The 20,496-nt window shown below is 41.9% G+C and overlaps 1 protein-coding gene and 1 long non-coding RNA gene across 7 annotated transcripts in view; both read left to right on the top strand.

Moving 5' to 3' along the window:
* CACNB2 (calcium voltage-gated channel auxiliary subunit beta 2) overlaps positions 1 to 20,496 on the top strand; it is a 386,015-nt gene that overhangs the window by 84,951 nt on the left and 280,568 nt on the right. The window lies entirely within an intron of this gene.
* LOC128775050 (uncharacterized) lies at positions 6,757 to 20,005 on the top strand. Its single transcript, XR_008419640.1, has 2 exons — positions 6,757 to 18,928; positions 18,980 to 20,005. It is a non-coding gene; the product is annotated as an uncharacterized LOC128775050 (long non-coding RNA).

The following is a 20,496-nucleotide window of genomic DNA, read 5'->3' as shown; positions in this document are numbered from 1 at the left end:
ACATTAAGGAGCTTTATTTTAAAAAGGTTTTTTTTCTTTATAAACTATTACACAGTCACTAATGAAATCTTCAAAGACACCCAAAAAGGTTTTATTTCTTCACTAGACACAACCACTATGAGCGCTTTTATTTCTATTTGGTCTTCTTAAAAATAAAGCTATAATCATAGTAAGAAATATTCTTGCCTTCAGTTTTAGAGACAGAACTGTAGTACATAAATATTTTCTTTTACATTTTGTCTTGGTATTTTTTTTTCCTCTAATAAAAGAGGAACTTCGGACCTTTTTAGAAAATGAGAACTCTTCTGACCAGTGAAATATGTAGAAAGCAGATAATAAACACTGTCAACACTTTCCAGTAGCGTATCATTACATCTTAAAAAAGGGGGGGGGGAGCCTATTTTTAAATTTTTAAGAATTTATATTTGTGTATTTATTTGCCCTGAGAACAATGGGGCTATTTTAATGGCTGGAAACAGTGAGGTTTCATTTGGTGAGTACTACTTTTAGATGGACCTAGAGATTAGTAACAAAATAAATTATCGCAAGATATAAAATAAATAAAAATATTTCTCCTTTGCAGTGCTTTCCTTCCCTCCACTGGTGCTGATCAAAGCTACAGTTGTATTTTGTCTCTTTGTGTATGATTGGCCCCCGGAGCCTGGAGCAAATATTCGTGTATCTTTTACTTTTAACACAGCTACACTTTTGGACTCCATCCTCTTGGCCCTAAGCACGGTAAAGACCTACTTTCTTTGTGCCCGCTTCCCGTTTTCCTCCTCCATCCACCCATTTCTCCTTTCAAAAGAAATTTTGAATTCCTTTCTGGCCCCACAGCTCTGCATGTGACGAGGTTTACACCACTGGAGAAGAGACCACATGTGAAAAGTGACTTGTCTTTCTAATGGAAGGAATTCCATTCCGTTTGAGAAGATTGCCTCCTTGCAGTCTCCCATCTTGTAGCTGCTTTACATTCTCCAAAGGGTTTCTTTCTCTACGCCGTGAGGGGACTGAGCAGGTGTTAATCTTAGTTTAATGAGAAGGAGGCAGTTGGCCCAAGTTAGATCGAGCTAAAGAGCTCGGGCTGGACAGACCCGGACGCGAATGGAGTTGGAGGTGATGCCTGGAGGCAGGAGGCATATGTCCCACAACCATGACCAACCAAGTGTTTCTTGACGCTGACTGTGCAGTTGGCTCACTCTTCCAAGGTATTTACCCTGTAACAGGCTTCCGTGGTCTGTAGAGCCAAATTGAAGTCAAGCCACATCCCTGATTACAGGAGCAGAAACCTGTCAAAAGGCCTAAACTTGACCATCTGCATCTGGACCCAAATGTTTGTTGCAACCCAACCTTTCACCGCCTTTTTCCAGATTAGCTTAGTGTGGGCACCAAAAATGTTTGCACGTTTCTCTCATCTTTTCTAAGGTCATTGTCCTATCATCTAGGCTTCTTTTTGCTCAAGACCGGGGGTACTGGATTACTTCACAGGCTTTTCATTTCCTTCCTTATACGTGACTACTATTCATTCCTCAGTTTTCTGGGTTTCTATAATAAACGTCTAAAAAATGTGATCCATTGTATTTCCCATATTGGGAGGAGTCAATGGGACCTTTGAATACTGGAAATTATAAATTCCCTGGCAGGGTGACGGTAAACAAAGCAGAAACATGGCTAAGTAGCTTAACGGCACCTCCATTGTAATAAGTCTCTACTCATTGCAAACATTTTATGTGTCATCTCAAAACTATAGGAGTCTTTCACAATAAATATTCTATCCCTCATTTCCCAGAACAGGAAACCAGGGTTCTGAGAAGTATGACCAGAGTCAGGACTGAATATGGGTTTGTGGACACTATAGGCATGCTGTCCTCTGATCCTCATTCAAATAATGTTCAAATACGCAAAACATTTTCTTAGCGGGGGAGCAGGCTGGCAATGATGGTCAGGGATGCTTTTATAGTTTTGTTCACTGCCGCTGGCCCCTTCAGCAGGCATTGGACCTACTTTGACAACTTTGTAAGAGTTACCACGAGATCTGAGATCTTTTCCCAAATGATTCTGACAGTGTGGTAGTTCCCCCCTGTAGACCGGTTCTCTCCTTCCCACTCCTTAATTTTCTCTGATGCTAGGGTACATGGCTAGTGAGTGGTAGAGAAGGGGTTTAAAACCCAATTTACTGTGTCCTTTGCTTCAAGCTTCTGCTAGCACTTCTTAAGATTTATGACTATGTCATCAAATGATCATTAATGAATTACTGTACCTTGATGAACATTGATCAGGTGACTGTGTCTTACATTCTTGTGGGCTTTACAGTTTAAAAGAATTTTTTATAGCCATCATCTCATTTAAATCTCACCCAGAAACATATGAATGCGGTAGGCCAGGGTAGATCCTAACTAACGCATGCAGAACCCATGCAGAACAGGGCCTCAGTAGCGTCAGGACATCCCTGTTTTTTAACTCCAAGTTTTATGATTCTGGGTAGCTCGCATGTTACTGGATTTCTTTCACATGCTCCTACTGTTCAGCCTGGCAATAGGAAGAAAAGAGAGGGAAGGAAGAAAGGGTTACTTAGCAAGCTGCGATTTTGAAACAAGGAGGATGGCCACTTACATGAAACTGTTTCTTCTCTGGTAGCTTCTAAGGATGGCATTAGCAGCCCACATTAGCTGCTGAAAAGGACGCCTTCCTTCTGAAAAGACTATCACGATAACGCATTTCCTGAAATTAGAGTAAGAGTTTTATGTTCAATGACATAATGGGGTCATTAAGTCTTCATGGAGGTGATGCCATTGGAGATGGGTCTTGGTGAGTAAGTCAGAACTTATCCAAAGCCAAAGGGATGTAGGAGGCAAGACTTTCCTTACCGAGAGGGAGAAGAGGAACACACTCCCAGAGGTATGATAAGGAATGGAAGGTTGAAGAGTGGGGAGTCCTGGCTGGGCAGGAAGGTAGCACTAAGTGTAGCCTGGTGGCTGAAACCCTGGAAGCTTCTATACCAGAGGTTATAGAATCAAAGAGGTGTAGGAGAATAACGGCCCGGTTGCGAGGGTGGACTGATAGAGCAGGAAAGCCCACACATGGGCTACTCATATTCTTTCAGTTCAACACTTAACAGCATCAATTATGATTGATGTGTTTATCAGAAGAGTGAGCGCGATCAAGTGGGATCTTCAGTGTATCTTCTGGAAAGAGAAAAAGCAACAGTCACCATTTTTTATATTCTTTCAAGTGAGAAGGACAGTCTGTTTCACGAAGTATCATTTTGTGTACAAATTAAATCATCATAATCCAAAGGATTAATTATTCGAGGACTAGTTTAAAAAATAATACATTGTTTTTAGGCATTTTTACAGAGACTATGCCCGTTGAAGATAAAATATCTCAGTTGTGTTTCTTATGGAGTCCTGTGAATAACGTTCGTGTGTTTAGAACACGGAATTAGTATTACTAGTCTCATTTGTATGGGTAATATTGGCATGTTCATGAAGAAAAGACCAGTACGTTGCCAATCTGAAGAGTAGATCCACGATTTCAGTTACGTGTTTTTATTTGTTTATTCTTAGAAAACAAGAATGATTATTCCCATATTCAGGGGTTGAGGCACAAGTTCAAAACTTCAGTTGTATTTCTGCTTGGGAAAATAGCAGAGATCTAAAATTAGTCTTAGAAGACCACAGATATGTACCCAGCCAAATTTAATGTGGGATTTTAAAGTTCACGGAGTTAAAGAGTTGAAAGTAGCACTGTACAAAGCAAATAGAAAATGTACTTTCAGGCATTTTTTTTTTTTCGTTTTATTGGGTAAGATACCAAATCATGTGAGGAATGTATTTATACTTTTATGATGATGATACTTAAAATATTTGGCATCATGAAAAATATATTAAATATTAACATATTAACAAAACGAGTGTTTTTCTTTAAAGGGATTTCTTGGGTAGAAATCCCCTTGCTACATCCAAAGAGGTAGAAGGTTTCTAATTCATAGCAACAGATCTCAACAACTTACATGTGGCGCTGACTACAGGCGAAACTACAGTGTTAGAGCACTTTTTTTTTTTTTTAATAATTTATTGTCAAGTTAACTGACATACAGTGTGTATACAGAGCGCTCTTGGCTTAGGAAGTAGATTCCCTGATTCACCACTTACATACAACACCCAGTGCTCATTCCAACACATACAACACCCAGTGCTCATTCCAACAAGTGCCCTCCTCAGTGCCCATCTCCCACTTTCCCTGCCCTCCTCACCCCCATTAACCCTCACTTTGTTCACTTTTTATTTTTATTTTTTTAATATTTTAATATTTATTTGTGTGTGTGTGTGTGTGTGTGTGTGAGGGAGGGAGAGAGAGAGAGAGAGAGAGAGAGAGAGAGAGAGAGAGAGAAGAGTGGGGGAGGGGCAGAGAGAGAAGAAGACACAGAATCCCAAGCAGGCTCCAGGCTCTGAGCTGTCAGTACAGAGCCCGACACGGAGCTCAAACTCAGGACTGCGAGATCATGACCTGAGCCGAAGTCGGCCGCTCAACCTACTGAGCCCCTGGGCACCCCCGTTCACTTTTTAAAAGAATGTTTGGAATTGAGTTCTTTCTTTTTTATGTAGTTGAATAAATTTGAGTTAAGGCTTGCTAAAATAAAATTAGATATAGCTTTTGTCTTCCCATTTAGAAAATTGAATTATGGCTTGTAGCTCCTTCAGTATTGAAACTGGAAACCCACATTCAAAGCAAAAACAAACAAAACAACCACGACAAAAACGAAACAAAAAAGAAAAAAAGAAAAAGAAAAGAGAATCTTGTGATTGCTTCCTCTATAATTCAGCCTCACATCTTCCTGACTATGTTCCAGGAATATTCATTGCACTACCTAACAGAGGAAATGACTGGTATCACATTTTATACAGTAGGTTCACAAGGGTTAATTTTTGATTAGAGGGAAGGCAGAAGAGGGACACAGTGTCCCCACTGGTTAGGATAAAAATGATAGAACAGTAAAAACCATCTCCAAATCAACAATGTATATTTCTGCTCTAGTGTAAATTTCCTCAAACAGTAGAGAATAAAAGCAAGAGTGAGCTCCATTTTGTGGAGGGACCGTCCTCCTTTGTCAACTCCTCTGTTGGTCCAGTCTTTTTTCACATGATTATTCAACAAACAAATGGACATAATATGCAGAAAAACTTACCCATTATGGTATGATAGGAACTGTTGAAGAAACCCAACAGCATTAGTGTATGGTATATAGTTTCTTATGCTGGTTTCTTGAGATTTCAAAACATTTGTCACCTGAAACTTATGTAACATTGTGTGTCAGCTATACTCAAAATTTTTAAAATATACAAAGGAAATTAAGTAAGGATTTAAAACAACATTTTAAAGACATGTAGTAGTAAATCATGGTATGATAGAATGCAGATGGGGGAAAAAAAACCCAGTGTTGTCTTGGAAAAACCTATGAAATGATGTCTGAAGCAAAATATGCCATTCTTAAAGAATCCTCAACATTTAGAAGGAACCTTGAAGATGGTTTGGTCAAACCTCTTCAAATAATAACATACATACACCTTTTATTTCCTTAATTAACATAAGAAATTATTAAAGCCCAGGTGAACTAGAATTGAACCATGGAAAGGAGAGCCAGGGTTGGGGCAAATTACATTATGCTTTTGTAACTTTGAGTCAACAGTTCTGTATGAGAAGGGATTAAAATGAACTGTAGGTTCTTCAAGAAAAACCCATGAAATTACCCGATGGCAGGATGTATAGTATGCAGCTTGGGTCGGTGAGGGGGGCCATAGGGAGAAGGGTAGCATGCTCAGAACTTCATTATTTGTGTATTCTAACAGCATATATGGAGGGAGCCCTGGCTAGGAGTGGTCGAAAAGCAAACTAAAAAAATACTGCCCCCCAAATTAGGTATTTGACTGCCATGATAATGCATGACTCCTGGCGTATGCCGTAACACAGCCGCTGTGTTTTGTGTGTCCCCTGTGTATTTGAATTCTCTCAACGACACTGCTGTCTCTTTCAGGGCACGTGTCATAGACTGTAGTCTGTGTCTTATCGATAACATTGCACCTTCACTGGTGCCTTTTGTGGCACTTCACAAAAACTTGATGGTACAGTTAACTGTACCTTTAAATAACCGTACCTCTAAATAACTATACCTTTAAAATAGAAACTTTATATTCTTTATCTGTGTGACTCAGAGGTTAAGGATGGTAAAGATGTACCTTTCCAAATCAGGTACTTCTATTTTTCTGTACTCTCTCAGAGTTCTGATTACTTTCTCTCCCTCTCTCTCTCTCTCTCTCTCTCTCTCTCTCTTTTTAACTTAAGTCCAAATTAGTTAGCATATAGTGTGATAATGATTTCAGGAGCAGAATTTAGTGATTCATCGCTTACATATAACACCCAGTGCTCATCCCAGCAAGTGCCCTCCTTAATGCTCATCCCCCATTTAGCCCCTCCCCCCCACCTCCCCTCCAGCAACCCTCAGTTTGTCCTCTGTATTTAAGAGTCTATGCTTTGCCTCCCTCTCTGTTTTTATCTTATTTTTCCTTCCCTTCCCCTGTGTTCATCTGTTTTGGTTCTTAAGTTCCACATGAATGAAATCATATGGTATTTGTCTTTCTCTGACTGACTTATTTTGCTTAGCATCAGACCCTCTAGTTCCATCCATGTTGTTGCAAATGGCAAGATTTCATGGTTTTTGATTGCCAAGTAATATTCCATTGTGTGTGTGTGTGTGTGTGTGTGTGTGTGGTATGTTTGTGTACACACACATATACACACACATATATAGACACACGACATCTTCTTTACCTGTTCATCAGCCGATGGACAGTTGGGTTCTTTCCATAATTTGGCTATTGTTGATAGCGCTGCTACAAACATTGGGGTGCATGTACCCCTTCGAATCAGCATTTTTGTATCCTGTGGATAAATACCTATAGTAGTGTGATTGCTGAGCCATAACGTAGTTCAATTTTTAATTTTTACTTTCTGTGTCTTTTAAAGTAAGAGTTAAACTAGGAGCACAGCCCCTGACACGTCCCTAGCCTGAACCTCCTTGTAAACAAGACATATTTCTTTTCTTTTGTAAAAGTCTTAGCAATGATAGTGATAATATCTGCATAAATACATATTTGGAATAGACCAACCCCCCCGTATAAAATATTCTAATGCCTTATTTTGGAAGTTTTCCTCTGCTGGTTTTATTTTATTTTCCTTCCCCAAGCACATAAAAACGACCACAAAGGTATTTATACAAAACATTTCAAGCTTGCTTTTGAAGATAACGACGATACATATTTGATGATTTTATTTTCTTTTGGATTTAATAATAAAAGGCTAGAAAGAAGAGTTTGCCTCCAGGGAGGATAGAACGTTATCACTAATACTCCCCATGGCACTTTATATGTGATCACTCACTTGATTCTGATGACGAATCCATGCAGCCGATTATATTGTCCCCATTCTCATTTTACGGAAGCTTAGGAACAGAAGGAGCTTGAGTAACACGCCCCACAGTTACTCAGCCCAGATCTGAGCCCAGTCCTGACTCCACAGCACCATGTCCCGAGCCACTGTACTGGGCAGGTGCACTGGGCAGTCTCTGGAATGTAGTAGGAAAAATACAGGATGAGAATAGTTGGAATCTCACATTCATGGTGCGCAGTGTTGGTTTTAATGAAGACAGTTTATTGAATTATCTGTGAATCTCCACCAGTATCCCGTTTGGGGGTCCAAATTCTCCGAACTCTTACTGTAGTTGTTGGTCTCACAGGGAGCTGGTGTCATCACATGACAAGGCCGAGTCTTGTCAGCTTTGTCTGTTTGCACTGCCCTCTGTGTAGCTTTTGCAATTTTTGGAAACTTAAAAAAAAAAAAAAAAAAAAAAAGATTCTTTTGTGTACTCATTAAAAGCGTATGCCTAAGTTTCCCAGTATCTTAAATAGTTTGCAGGGCTTGGGAAAACACAAAGATAGGTTCCTCGCACGTGCTTTTGACATGAAATTGGCAAGAGTCTCGTCTAGCAGCTCTGCCCGGGCATCATACTAGCCTGGACCTTGATGTTCCAGAAATGACCGTCGTTGCAGAGAATGCTGAAGTCACACCGCCACCTTCCCATAATGCAGTTTCCGCTGGAGGATGGAGGATTTGAGCCGTCTCCCGATTGATTAGCACTGTTGCCCCTTTTATGCGTTTAGTGACCTGGTGATTGTATGTGTGTTGCTTTAAAAACTTGTAAGCCCTCGAGCCTTGGGAGCTACTCTCTGATGGAAACATCTGTTTGTTTCTATTACCGTGACTAGCTAGGTTTCTTGTCGTTAGGTTAAAAAAAGGATGATGTCCCAAAAAAGAAAGAAAAAAGGCAGTGCCCTGGGAGTTGAGGATTGGGGTTGGATCTCAGGCTGCGCCAAAACTGTGACTCTAAGGAAGGAAAGTCAGCTCTCTCGGTGTCATTGTTAAAGGAGCCAAGCCATTGTTGAGCGCTAACGGTTGAGTGCTAACTGTTGAGCACTGTGCTGTGCGTATGGTCTTTCTCGTCTTTATGGAGCTCCCACTATTTGTGAAAGAAGGGCTACCCTAGATTCTTCCGGGGCTTGGAAATAAAAGGAGGTCCTGAATACATGGGCCCCCTGTATTATAGCAAACCTTATTGAGAATTCATTTTAGTAGTAACTTTGGTTAAAAAAAAACAAATCATGTCCCCTCCCCTTGTCCACCCCAGTGTTAGAAAATAGCAAGCAAGTGCCTTATTGCTGGCCGAGCTGAGGGGAATCAGCCAGGTCTGTGTCCTGTCGAGAGGGACTGTGTCACCGAGTGCCCGCTGACCAGGAGCAGACTGGCTGGAATCCCCCAAATCCACCCAAAACAAATATGTTCCTGATCAGAGCTTGGGAGGCCCCTGCCGATGTGAACATAAGATGCATTCTTAAAGGAGAGCACAGTACTTCCTGTTTGCTGGCTTTAGGACACCTCAAGGACCCGAGGCAGGCCATACGTGGCTGTGGAAGATAGGCTGCAAAGTTAGATCCTGGCCTCAGAGGCCAGTTCAGGACAGACGTGGTGGGGCACCTGCGTGGCTCAAGTCGGTTAAGTGTCCTCTGAACGCTTGGTTTCGGCTCAGGTCACGATCTCACGGTTTCGTGAGTTCGAGCCCCGCGTTGGGTTCTGTGCTAACGGTGGGGAGCCTGCTTGGGATTATCAGTTTCCCTGTCTCTCTGCCCCTCCCCCACTCGTGCTTTCTGTGTACTCCGTCAAAATAAATTGAAAAAATAAACTTAAAAAAATTGAAAAAAAAAGACTGAGACATGTTGTCTAAGAGAGATGTGTGTTCTCCCACCCTGGCCTGAGGTTGTCGGGGGACAAGGCTGGAGTCTCGTTTTCTAATGTGCTTTGCACCGAACGGGGGTGTCGGGGTCACTTTTTCTCTTCAGTCTGTCTTCAAATGAGAAGAAATAGTGCAGCCTTGGTGAGATTGTAAAATGGCACGGCCCCTGTGGAAAACAGTATGGAGGGTCCTCAAAAACTTAGACACAGAATCATGGTAGGATCCAAGAGTATGCACACAAAAGAATGAAAGCAGGGACTGGAAGAGAGATTTGCACAGCCATGTTGACCGTGGCGGTAGTCTCCGTAACCAGAGCGTGAAAGCAACCCAGTGGCCATCAGTGGGCGAGTGTGCAAACAAAACGTAGTCGTGCTGGACGGTGGCCTGTCACTCAGCCTTAAAAGGAAAGACGTTCTGACACCTGCTGCAACATGGATGAAACTTGAGAGAACATCATGCTAAGTGAAATCAGTCAGTACAGAAGGACGCATACTTACGTGAGGTACCTATAGCCACCAAACTCAAAGAGAAAGAAAATAGAATGGTAGATGGCCGGGGGCTGGAAAGAGAGGAGAGGAGGGAGCTGGCGTTCGCTGGGTACAGAGTTTCAGGGAGGGTTGATGAAAACATTCTGGAGATGGATGGTGGTCCACCCAACAAAGTGAATGTGCTTGCTGCCACAAAACTGTACCTTTAAAACTGGTTAACAGGAGGGGCACGTGGGTGGCTCAGTCGGTTAAGCGTCCAGCTCGTGATTCCGGCCCAGGTCATGATCTCGCGGTTCGGTTTGGGAGTTCGAGCCCTGCGTCCAGCTCTGTGCTGACAGCGTGGAGCCTACTTGAGATTCTCTCCCTCTCTTTCTCTGCCCCTCCCCACCTCTAAGTAAATAAATAAATAAATAAATAAATAAATAAATAAATACACTTTAAAAAAATGTAGCCTCCTTGGGGGCGCCTGGGTGGCTCAGTCAGTTAAGTGTCCAACTTCAGCTCAAGTCATGACCTCAGGGTTTGTGTGTTCGAGCCCCGCGTCGGGCTCTGTGCTGACAGCTCATAGCCTGGAGCCTGATTAGGATTCTGTGTGTGTGTGTCTCTCTCTGCCCCTCTCTCTCTCTCTCTCTCTCTCTCTCTGTCTCTCTCTCTCTCTCTTGTGCGTGCAAAAATAAACATTAAAAAATTTTTTTTAATGCAGCCTCTTTTTCCAGAAAGGAGGGAACTGTTTGGCTGAACTAGAAGGACGTAATACAAAGTGGTTGAGATCAGACACTCATTCAGGTGAGGGGGCTGCTGCTCTGGACCTGCCACCAGCTGAAGACAAGTCCACTGCAGCATGTGGCCCTGCTCGGTCCTGCCCCAGACCTCAGGTTGTCTTGCTGTGATAGACTCTGTCAGCAAGAGGGGTGATGAGGTTTGGGTTGGTTAGCTGATGGTCGGCCAGGGTTTCTGATCCTGAGGTCCGAGGCTGGCCACAGCCTGATCTCGAGACTCTGATCCTGTACTATGCCATCCGGGCCTGGTTACTAGCCTGGTTGCCGAAGCACCACTGAGATCTCCAAAATAGGGGGGAGAAAGTGTGAACTCAAGTTATGGGGTTTCGTCTCATTGGCCTGTGAGGTACAAAGAAGGTGAAGGGGGCTCTGCAGATGCATTAGCACTTCCCGTTTCCCTCCCTGGACAATTCTCCATCATATCACTGTTTCCAGAGCCATCTCATTATATCTCCCAAAGAGCAAGGGGCCACCTTTGGCTGAAGCTTAAAGGCCAAAACAGAATGAAATGTACTAGTTTTGGGTCAAGCTGTTGCAGAAAAACATACTCTGTTAGGAGACATGTATTTGTGTTATATATAAAAAAAGCAAGTACCCCCAAAATGGCAGGTTCAATTCACAGCCTACCCATGCTCCACCATTCCCTGCTATTCTCTAAAGCCATCGACACCCTTGGAAATACTGTCTTCAGGGATCCAGGGATTTATGGCCCTACCCTCCCCCTTTCTTATCCAGAACATTGCAGCCCGAGCCTCCCTTTAGCCAGAGTCTCCCCTGGGAGGTTGTCTAAGTCTGACATTGTAGCTTATCTATGGGGAAAATGCCGGGGAGCTGGATGGTCCAGAGAGAAACTGCAGAGAATTATGCTCATTCACGGGCCCAGAATACTACGCACCAGGCAGAGTGCCAAGCAAGGTAAACACAACAATGGAAAAAGGGAAGGAAAGAAGGCCCCGCTGACCTGGGGATCTGGCAGGCTGGAGCATGCAGGCAGAGTCCTTGTCTCCAATGTGGTTAGCGCGGTTGTGGACGTACAGATGAAGGCTAAGGATGAAGAGGGAGCCACACACTGCTGGGGAGAGAGATGGGGAGTCAGAATGGGGGCAAGGTGCTGTGTAGGTTGAACTGTGTGCCCAGAAAGATACGCTGAAGTCCTAACCCCCCAGTACCTGTGAATGTAACATTATTCAGAAACAGCATCTTTGTAGATGTAATCAAATTACGATGAGGTCATACTCAAGTAGGGTGGGCCCTAATCCAACCTCACTGATGTCCTTATAAGAAGGGAAAACAAGTACAGATGCACACAGATGGCCATGTGAAGATGGAGGCAGAAACTGGGTTGAGGCATCCACAAAGCCAAGGAATGCCGAGGACTTCTTGCCACACCAGAAGCTAAGAGAATGGCACGGAACAGATTCTTCCCTGTAACCTTGAGGAGGAGTCGTTCTGCAAGCGGCTAAGCAAAGACAGGAAGAGGTGGGGCAGAAGAAAAACAAGAGCCATCCAGAAGGGGGGGGGCCCACTGGGACCCTGGGATATCAGGGTCCTAGAGCACACTGGTGTCCCCCGGTGTACCAAGAGAAGAGTAGGGTTATGACAAAGAATGATGACGGAAAGATAGGCAGGAATCAGCCCAGACAGGGCATTTATGCTATGCCAAGGAGTCTGGACTTTATTCACTGAGGCTTTCGTGGCTGATTGATTGTTAAAAGGCACTTTGAAGCCTCATGTGCTCTATTCCCTGTAGCTTAGAGCATATCCTAGTTCGGACCTGACGTTGTCTTGCCCCCTGGAGTTCTCCCAGATGGAAGGTCGAGCCAGATGTAGACCGACTTCAGGACTGGAAATGCGGCGACTGTTTCTGAAATCTCTCTCCTCATTGCATTTGGCGTTTGGTTTTATATAGCTCCCCGTCTCCATCCAGACACGACTCTCTGATTGGCATATAGTGTGCTCGAATCCAAACCATGATTAAAGTCTGTTTTGTTTTTCAGATTCTTGGCACCATTTTACGAAACTCTTCCAGAAATTCTAGTCTGGTCCTTACTTAACAAAACCAAAACGTTTGATATTGTATTCCAAGATTGCCCCCACGCATGTGTTCTTATTCTGCAATGTGGAAAGCCAGAGTTTTGGTCTACCTTGGTTCACATTTTCAATTCATATTTTCTTATCACAAACCCAGTCCGGTCTTTTCATTTTTCCCACTATTTAATTAATGATATTCCCAAACCTTCTGACTAGTACGTTGTCTCCATAATGTGAGCAACAACAATAACAAATCTGACCTCAACATAAGAAACTATTTGGCTGTACTTTCTTAACGGACTATTTTAAATCTTTTTGCATTTCTAAGTGGCTTCACTTAGTGTAGCATGAGTGAATTGGCTGCCAAGGGTACGGGATTGTAGTGATTCAAAATTTCCTCGCCATCTACCCTGAGAATGACTTCATAGTTGCCAGAATGGCTTCATTTAGATGATAGTAACTGTTACAGTGCCCTAATTTTAAAAACAGGGTGGAAAAGTACTAAAGGAAGATGCCAGAGGCCTGAGTTTGAGCCCCATCTCCGCCATTAACTAATGCAACAGAAAACCTTTCAATTATTTTTTGACCTCAGAGTTACAATGAAAAAGGGCCCAGTTAGATTGTCTCTAAAGTCTCCAATTGTGCAATTGTGAGTTTCTTTTTTTAACTAAAGAAGCATTGTGAACTCTGAGCAAGTATCTTAACATTTGATGGCAGCTGTAACCCAAAACTTGTTCCTGAGATTCAAATCTCATGAAAAGCTGGTCAACGATGTCAGTATTCTTTAGCAAAGTTTGCCACCTAGTGGCCGCAAAGACCGAAACAGAACTTTGCTTTAAACAGTGGAACAAAAGAAGGCTCCTTTGTGAAGTTTAATTGGCCACTGAATACAATGATACTGAGTTTTTAAAAATCAAGTCTATTTTAAAAGTAGGAAGTTGTTCTAAATACCAGTTAATCTCGGGTCTTAATTGTTCCAGGGTTTTTTTGTTGTTGTTTCTAGACCCTCCAGCTCCCACCCCACCCCTACCCCCAAATCTTATGTAAAGCACTTAAATGCTTTTCTTGGTCTCAAAGAAGGACTGGTGGGACCTGAGCCCTAAGTCTTACGTCCGTGCACATGCACATTGTCTTAGCCTTGGTGGATTCCTTTGGAGTCTTATGTAGACTGCTGCTTTATCAGCTGCAACAACTTCACGTGACCTTTGAATAGCCTCACGTTTTAAAAAAATATGTGAAAATCTTAGGGGTGAGAGATTAAATATTGTCTTCATAAAAATACTGGATGACCGGAATGTTAGGAACAGGTCATGCTCTGACCTAACAAAGCAAAAACTGTGAGTATTCTATTGACATTAGACAAATAGCTAAAAACATATCCTGCTTGACATTTTGCTTGGTTCCACTTGGACGTTCTCTTGGACAGTGTTAGTCTACAGTCCAGAAAAACATGTTGCAAAAGATTTGCTGTGACTCAAACAACTAAGCATCTTTGCATGCGTTTATAAAACTTAACCAAAAATTTGATTAAAGTCTTTACATAGAGTTGATGTCCACTCAGAAGGAGTGCCACACTGCTCTGCATTTTGGTAATTTGCCCGCAGTGAGATAACGAGATAGTGGAGGGAGTAACCAGGTAATTCATGATCAGTCTTTTATCTGGGGAACGAATCCAGCTGCTTTCTTGACATCTCCTCTTGGTCTTCTCAAAGACACCTCATACTCAGTACGTCCCAAACTGAGCTTGTGGTCTCGCCAACTTCCCCCCAGCACCCCCCCCCCCCCCAGACCTAGGTCATTTTCAGTCTTTTCTCCCTCTCCCTCGGACCCAGTAGCCAGTCTATCACCAATTCCTTTATCATTATTATTATTATTATTATTATTTACATATAGTTGATACACACTGCTACATTAGTTTCAGGTGTACAACTAGTGATTCAACAACTCTGTATGTTGTGCTGTGCTCCCCACAAGAGTAGTACCATGTGTCACCGCAGTACCATCGACTGTATCCCCTGTTCTGTACCTTCTATCCCTGTACCTCCCACTCCCCTTCACCCATTTTGCCCATCCTTTTACCCTGCCTCCCCTCTGGCAATCACCAATTTGTTCTCTGTATTTATGGGTCTGTTTCTGCTTTTTGTTATTGTTGTTTGTTTTGTTAGATTCCACATAGAAGTGACATTACATGGCGTTTGAGTTTCTCTGTCTGACTTATTTCACTTAGCATAATACCCTCTAGGTCCATTCTTGTTGTTGCAAATGGAAAGATCTCATCCTTTTTTATACAGCTGAGTAATATTCGATCGTGTGTGTGTCTGTACACACATTTTTATCAGTGGACACTTAGGTTGCTTCTGTATTTTGGTATTATAAATAAATTCTGCAGTAGACATAGCATATATCTTTTCAAATTAGTTTTTGTTTGTTTGTTTTTTATGAAAACCTAGGAGTGTAATTACTGGATCATATGGGATATCTGTTTTTAATTTGCGGGGCAATCTCCATATTGTTTTCCACAGTGGTTGTGCCAATTTACATTCCCACCAACAGTGCATGAGGGTTTCTTTTTCATCACATCCTCTCCAACACTGGTTATTTCTTGTCCTTTTGATGCTATCAGTTCTGACAGGTGCGAGGTAATATCTCATTGTGCTTTTGACTCGCATTTCCCTGATGGTGAGCGATGTTGAGCATCTTTTCTAGCGTCTCTTGGCCATCTACATGTCTTCTTTGGAAAATGTCTATTCATTCCTCTGTCTATTTTTAAATTGGATTATTTGTGGATTTGTTGGTGTTGACTTGTATGGGTTCTTTATATATTATGGTTATTAACTTCTTATCAGATATATTATGGGCAAACATCTTTTTCCCATTAGTAGGTTGCCTTTTTGTTTGTCGATGGTTTTTTTCACTGTGCAAAAAAGCTCTTTATTTGGGGGGTAGTTTCAGTTATTTATTTTGCTTTTGTTTCCTTTGCCTGAGGAGACACATCGAGAAAAACACTGCTACAGCCAATGTCAGTTGATATTTGTGTCTGTTTTTGTGCCAGTACCATACTCTTTTGACTATAGCTTTGTAGCAGTGTATCTTAAAATCTGGGGCTGTGATACCTCCGGCTTTATTCTTCTTTGTCAAATTGCTTTGGCTAGTCAGGGTCTTTTGCAGTTCTATACAAATTTTAGGATTATTTCTTCTGGTTCTGTGAAAAATACTATTGGTATTTTGATAGGGATTGCATTGAGTCTGTAATTTCTTTGGGTAGTATGGGCATTTCAATGATATTAATTCTTCCAATCCATGAGCATGGTATGCACCTCCATATGTTGTATTGAATTTCTTTTATCAATGTTTTATAGTTTTCAGGGTACAGGTCTTTCACCTCCTTGGTTAAATTTATTTGTAAGTATTTTATTCTTGCGATGCAATTGTAAATAGGATTGTTTCCTTAATTTCTGCTTCTGCTATTTCACTACTAGTATATAGGTACACAACAGATTTCTGTAATTTTAATTTTGCATCCTGCGAAATGATAATGAATTATGACATGAATTATAAATAAAAATGAATAATGAAAAGAAATGGATGATCATGTCATGTAAAACTAAAAAAAAAAAAAAAAAATCAAACACATCAAGTAAAGGCATTTAGAATAAAAATATTTCAGCAGGGGCACCGGGGTGGTTCAGTTGGTTAAGCATCCGACTCTTGGTTTTGGCTCAGGTCATGATCTCATGGTGTGTGAGTTCGAGCCCCACATTGGGCTCCATGCTGACAGTGTGGTGCCTGCTTGGGATTCTCTCTCTCCCTCTCTTTGCCCCTCCCCCACTCGTTTTGTCTGTCTCTCTCTCTCAAAAATAAACTTAAAAAAAATTTTAAAAAATATTTCAACAAAAGGAGATATAAGAAAAATATATAAGATGCTGCTGTAATGGAGTTTTAAAAATGCATTCAAGAGACTACATTTAGAGTAATAACAGAACATGCTTACTTTTTTAACGTATTCTCTACTTTGTTCCATTAAATATAAGTGACCTGGAAAAAGGTATATGGAAAACAGGAATTGAAAATTACTTAACAACAGACGTAAAAATGAGGCAAGGGAAAATAAAGGTAAAAATCATAATGTACTCGAAATTGATAAGGATAAACTTAAAGAGAGATGCGTGTAATGTATTTATCCTAGAAGATAAGCATCTTCTATGGAGGCCCCCTCTCCAGGATGGATGAACATAAGGCTTTGAGGAAGAAAGGGAATGTCTGCATTAAGGCAAGAGTGGCCGATCAGTGTCACTGACACGGAGGTGTTGGTTGCTACACGTGGCTTGCCCTAGAACACACGAAGCTGTCTTTTCTACCCTGTGTGTAAGGAACATGAGTAGACTCTAATGGGGACTAAGATGGTGAATTAAAACTGCATCACGGAAGATCACATCCCTAACGAATGCCGAGAGAAATAAGCGAGTGTTCATTAGAAAGGCAAACAAACAAATTTTCATCAACGGCAACCAAGGAGGGAAAGGGGCGTTGTCTAAAGGGATCCCTTTCAAAAGCTGCCATCTAAGGAAACAGAAGATTATGGCATGTCCTACAGTTCAATTCTGAAGAGCGAATGAGAGTGGAGTGTTCCTACACGTACCTTTCATTTTCCTTCTAAAAGTAAGGAGTCACGGGAACTAGTAAAAATCGGTGAAGCAGAAAGTAAACGGTAGGACCAACACTTTCCTGAAAAAAATGAAAACTTCAAACATACATAATGAATGGGAGCAGTTTTCGAAAGGAAAAGGGTCACTCCATCATCTCATTTCATAAGAATGGATAGAATATGAGAATTGTAGCCCTCAAACTGTAACTCAGAGGTGGAAACAATCCGATCTGGGGAATCATGGAAAGAATTTACTCCCCATATTATAACAAGTAAAATGAGGGGGCAGAACGGCCTAGGTGTGCCCAAGCAGGAACCAAAACCAGAAACAAAAGACCAAACAAAATGCTACAGGAAAAACCGCTTCAGGGGCGCCTGGGTGGCTCAGTCGGTTAAGCGACTGACTCTTGATTTTGGCTCAGGCCAGGATCTCATAGTTTGTGAGTTTGAGCCCCGTGTCAGGCTCTGTGCTGCAGCATGGATCCTGTTTGGGATTCTGTCTCTCTCTGCCCCACCCCCGAATAAATAAATAAACTTAAAAAAAAAAAAAACACTTTAAAAAGCATACAGTGCAAAAGAAAAAAAAAAACCCACACCCAAAGAAACACCAAGGTATAGGAAGAAATGTTTTATAATTGCTTCCTACGTGGTATGATTCATAGGAACATGGATTTAATAAAGTAACACTCATGGAAAACATGAAAAAAAACCCCTCAATAGAATAAAAAAAAAAAAAAGAGGAGCGCCTATGTGGCTCAGTTGGTTAAGCATCCAACTCTTGATTTTGGCCCAAGTCGTCATCTTGTGTTTCATGGAATTGAGCCCCACGTTGGGCTCTGCTCTGACAGTGTGGAGCCTGCTTGGGATTCTCTCTCCCTTTCTCTCTGCCCCTCCCCTGCTCCCTCTCTCTCCCTCTCTCCCTCTCTCTCTTAAAATAAATAAACATTTTTTTTAAAGGAGATAACAATTCTGAGGAAATAGAGGATCAAAACAGTATCACTTCCAAACTACCGTATCAATCAGAAGCAGCAAGGAAAAGATTATAAACCATAGATAACTGAATTATTGACACAGAGGAAAGGCTTGGGGTAATCATAGTGACTGCAGATGACAAGGACTAATATTAAAACAATTAGAGAAGAACTAGTAGGTTATAGAAGGCAGACAAAAGAAGAGCCAACGTAAGAATAACCGATACTTAGCAGGGGAAGAGGAGAAACTCAGTGAGACACAAGACGTATTCTTTGAAACGAAGAAAAGGGGAGCCTGGGTAGCTCAATTGATAGAGCGTCCAATTATTGATTCGTGAAATCAAGGCCCACGTCGGGCTCAGCGCTGACAGCTCAGAGCCTGGAGCCCGTTTCAGATTCTGTGTCTCCCTCGCTTTCTGCCCCTCCCCTGCTCAGGCTCCGTCTCTCTCTCTCTCTCTCTCTCAAAATAAATAAACGTTTTTTTTAAAAGAAAACATTCAAATGTTTTAGCAGAATGAGAATGTAAAGGTAGTGGAGTAGGAAATGACTCATTTATGCTGTCTGATTTGTTTTATCCTTTAATTACTAGGCAACATTTGCCTCCCTGCTGCACTGTGGGTGCATAAGCCCCTGTGATCAGAGCAGTGGAGCTTCCTAAGGCTGGACAGGCAGTACGGGGTTTGCAACATAACGCGGCACAGGAACGAGAGGAATGTTATAAGTACTGGGTTTTGCAACATAACGCAGCACAGGAACGAGAGGAATGTTATAAGTATTTGGCAATACGGATCCTTTTCTCTTGCTAAAACACAAAGGGGAATGTATCCTACATTCTCCCTGGGACATTCCTGTAGCTAACCAGATTTTGCAGTTAACCTGAGCAATTTAGGTGACTTCTTGATTGTTTTTATTTGTAACAACTTTTACTGAATTTAAAGTCCTATGTGTATATTTTACTGCAAAGTCCGAGAAACGACCTTTGAAATGTTTATACAAATAGTATGTATTGCTAAAATGAGCTTCTGTGTGATATACTATTTTGAAAGAGAAAAGTGGTAAACAAGCAGGTTAGTCTTTTTGGTTATTATGGTACATTCAAGTAACAATCGAGAAAAATGAGGGATGCATTAAAAAAATAATAGACCAATAGGATATTCAAGAAAACTCCTAACTGACCTTCAATGTATGCAACATATATAAACAAAAACACAATAAAACCATAAATATGTAACAAACAATATAAAAATTGTATCGGGATAAGTAGTTAGCTACCTAAAAAAAATTGGAGCCACACCTTACTATCAAAACGAATTAAGGAGTTAAATAGAACATGTCCTGGGGTAAAGAGTTTAATGTAAAATAAATCATGATTAGAGGGGCGCTTGGGTGGCTCGGCTGGTTAAATGTCTGACTTTGGCACAGGTCATGATTGGGGTTGGTGGGTTCGAACCCCGCATCAGGCTCTGTGCTGACAGTATGGAGCCTGCTTGGGATGCTGTCTCTTTCTCTCTCTCTCTCTGCCCCTCCCCCACTCATGCTTTCTTGCTCAAAAATAAAATAAATAGGGGCACCTGGGTGGCTCAGTCAGTTAAGCATCTGACTTCGGCTCAGGTCATGATCTCCTGGTTCATGAGTTCGAGCCTGGGTGTTGAGCTCTGTGCTGACAGCTCAAAGGCTGGAGCCTGCTTTGTATTCTGTGTCTCCCTCTCTCTCTGCTCTTCCCTCGCTTATGCTCTGTCTCTGTCTCTGTCTCTCAAAAATAAATAAACATTAAAAAAAATTTTTTAATAAATAAAATAAACTTTAAAAAACTAAATAGGGGTGCCTGGGTGGTTCAGTCGGTTAAGCCTGAACTTCAACTCAGGTCATGATCTCATGGTTCACGAGTTCAAGCCCCACATCCAGGCTTTGTGCTAACAGCTTGGAGCCTGGAGCCTGCTTCAGATTCTGTGTCTCCCTCTCTGCCCCTCCCTTACTTGCACTCTGTCTCTCTCTCAAAAATAAATAAACATTGGGGCGCCTGGGTGGCGCAGTCGGTTAAGCGTCCGACTTCAGCCAGGTCACGATCTCGCGGTCTGTGAGTTTGAGCCCCGCGTCAGGCTCTGGGCTGATGGCTCGGAGCCTGGAGCCTGTTTCCGATTCTGTGTCTCCCTCTCTCTCTGCCCCTCCCCCGTTCATGCTCTGTCTCTCTCTGTCCCAAAAATAAATAAAAAAAAAAATAAATAAATAAATAAATAAA

Source organism: Panthera pardus, unplaced genomic scaffold (genome assembly GCF_024362965.1).
Source record: "Panthera pardus isolate Hobbes unplaced genomic scaffold, ASM2436296v1 HiC_scaffold_6, whole genome shotgun sequence".
Classification (NCBI taxonomy): domain Eukaryota; kingdom Metazoa; phylum Chordata; class Mammalia; order Carnivora; family Felidae; genus Panthera; species Panthera pardus.
This window is presented reverse-complemented; position numbering and strand designations above follow the sequence as displayed.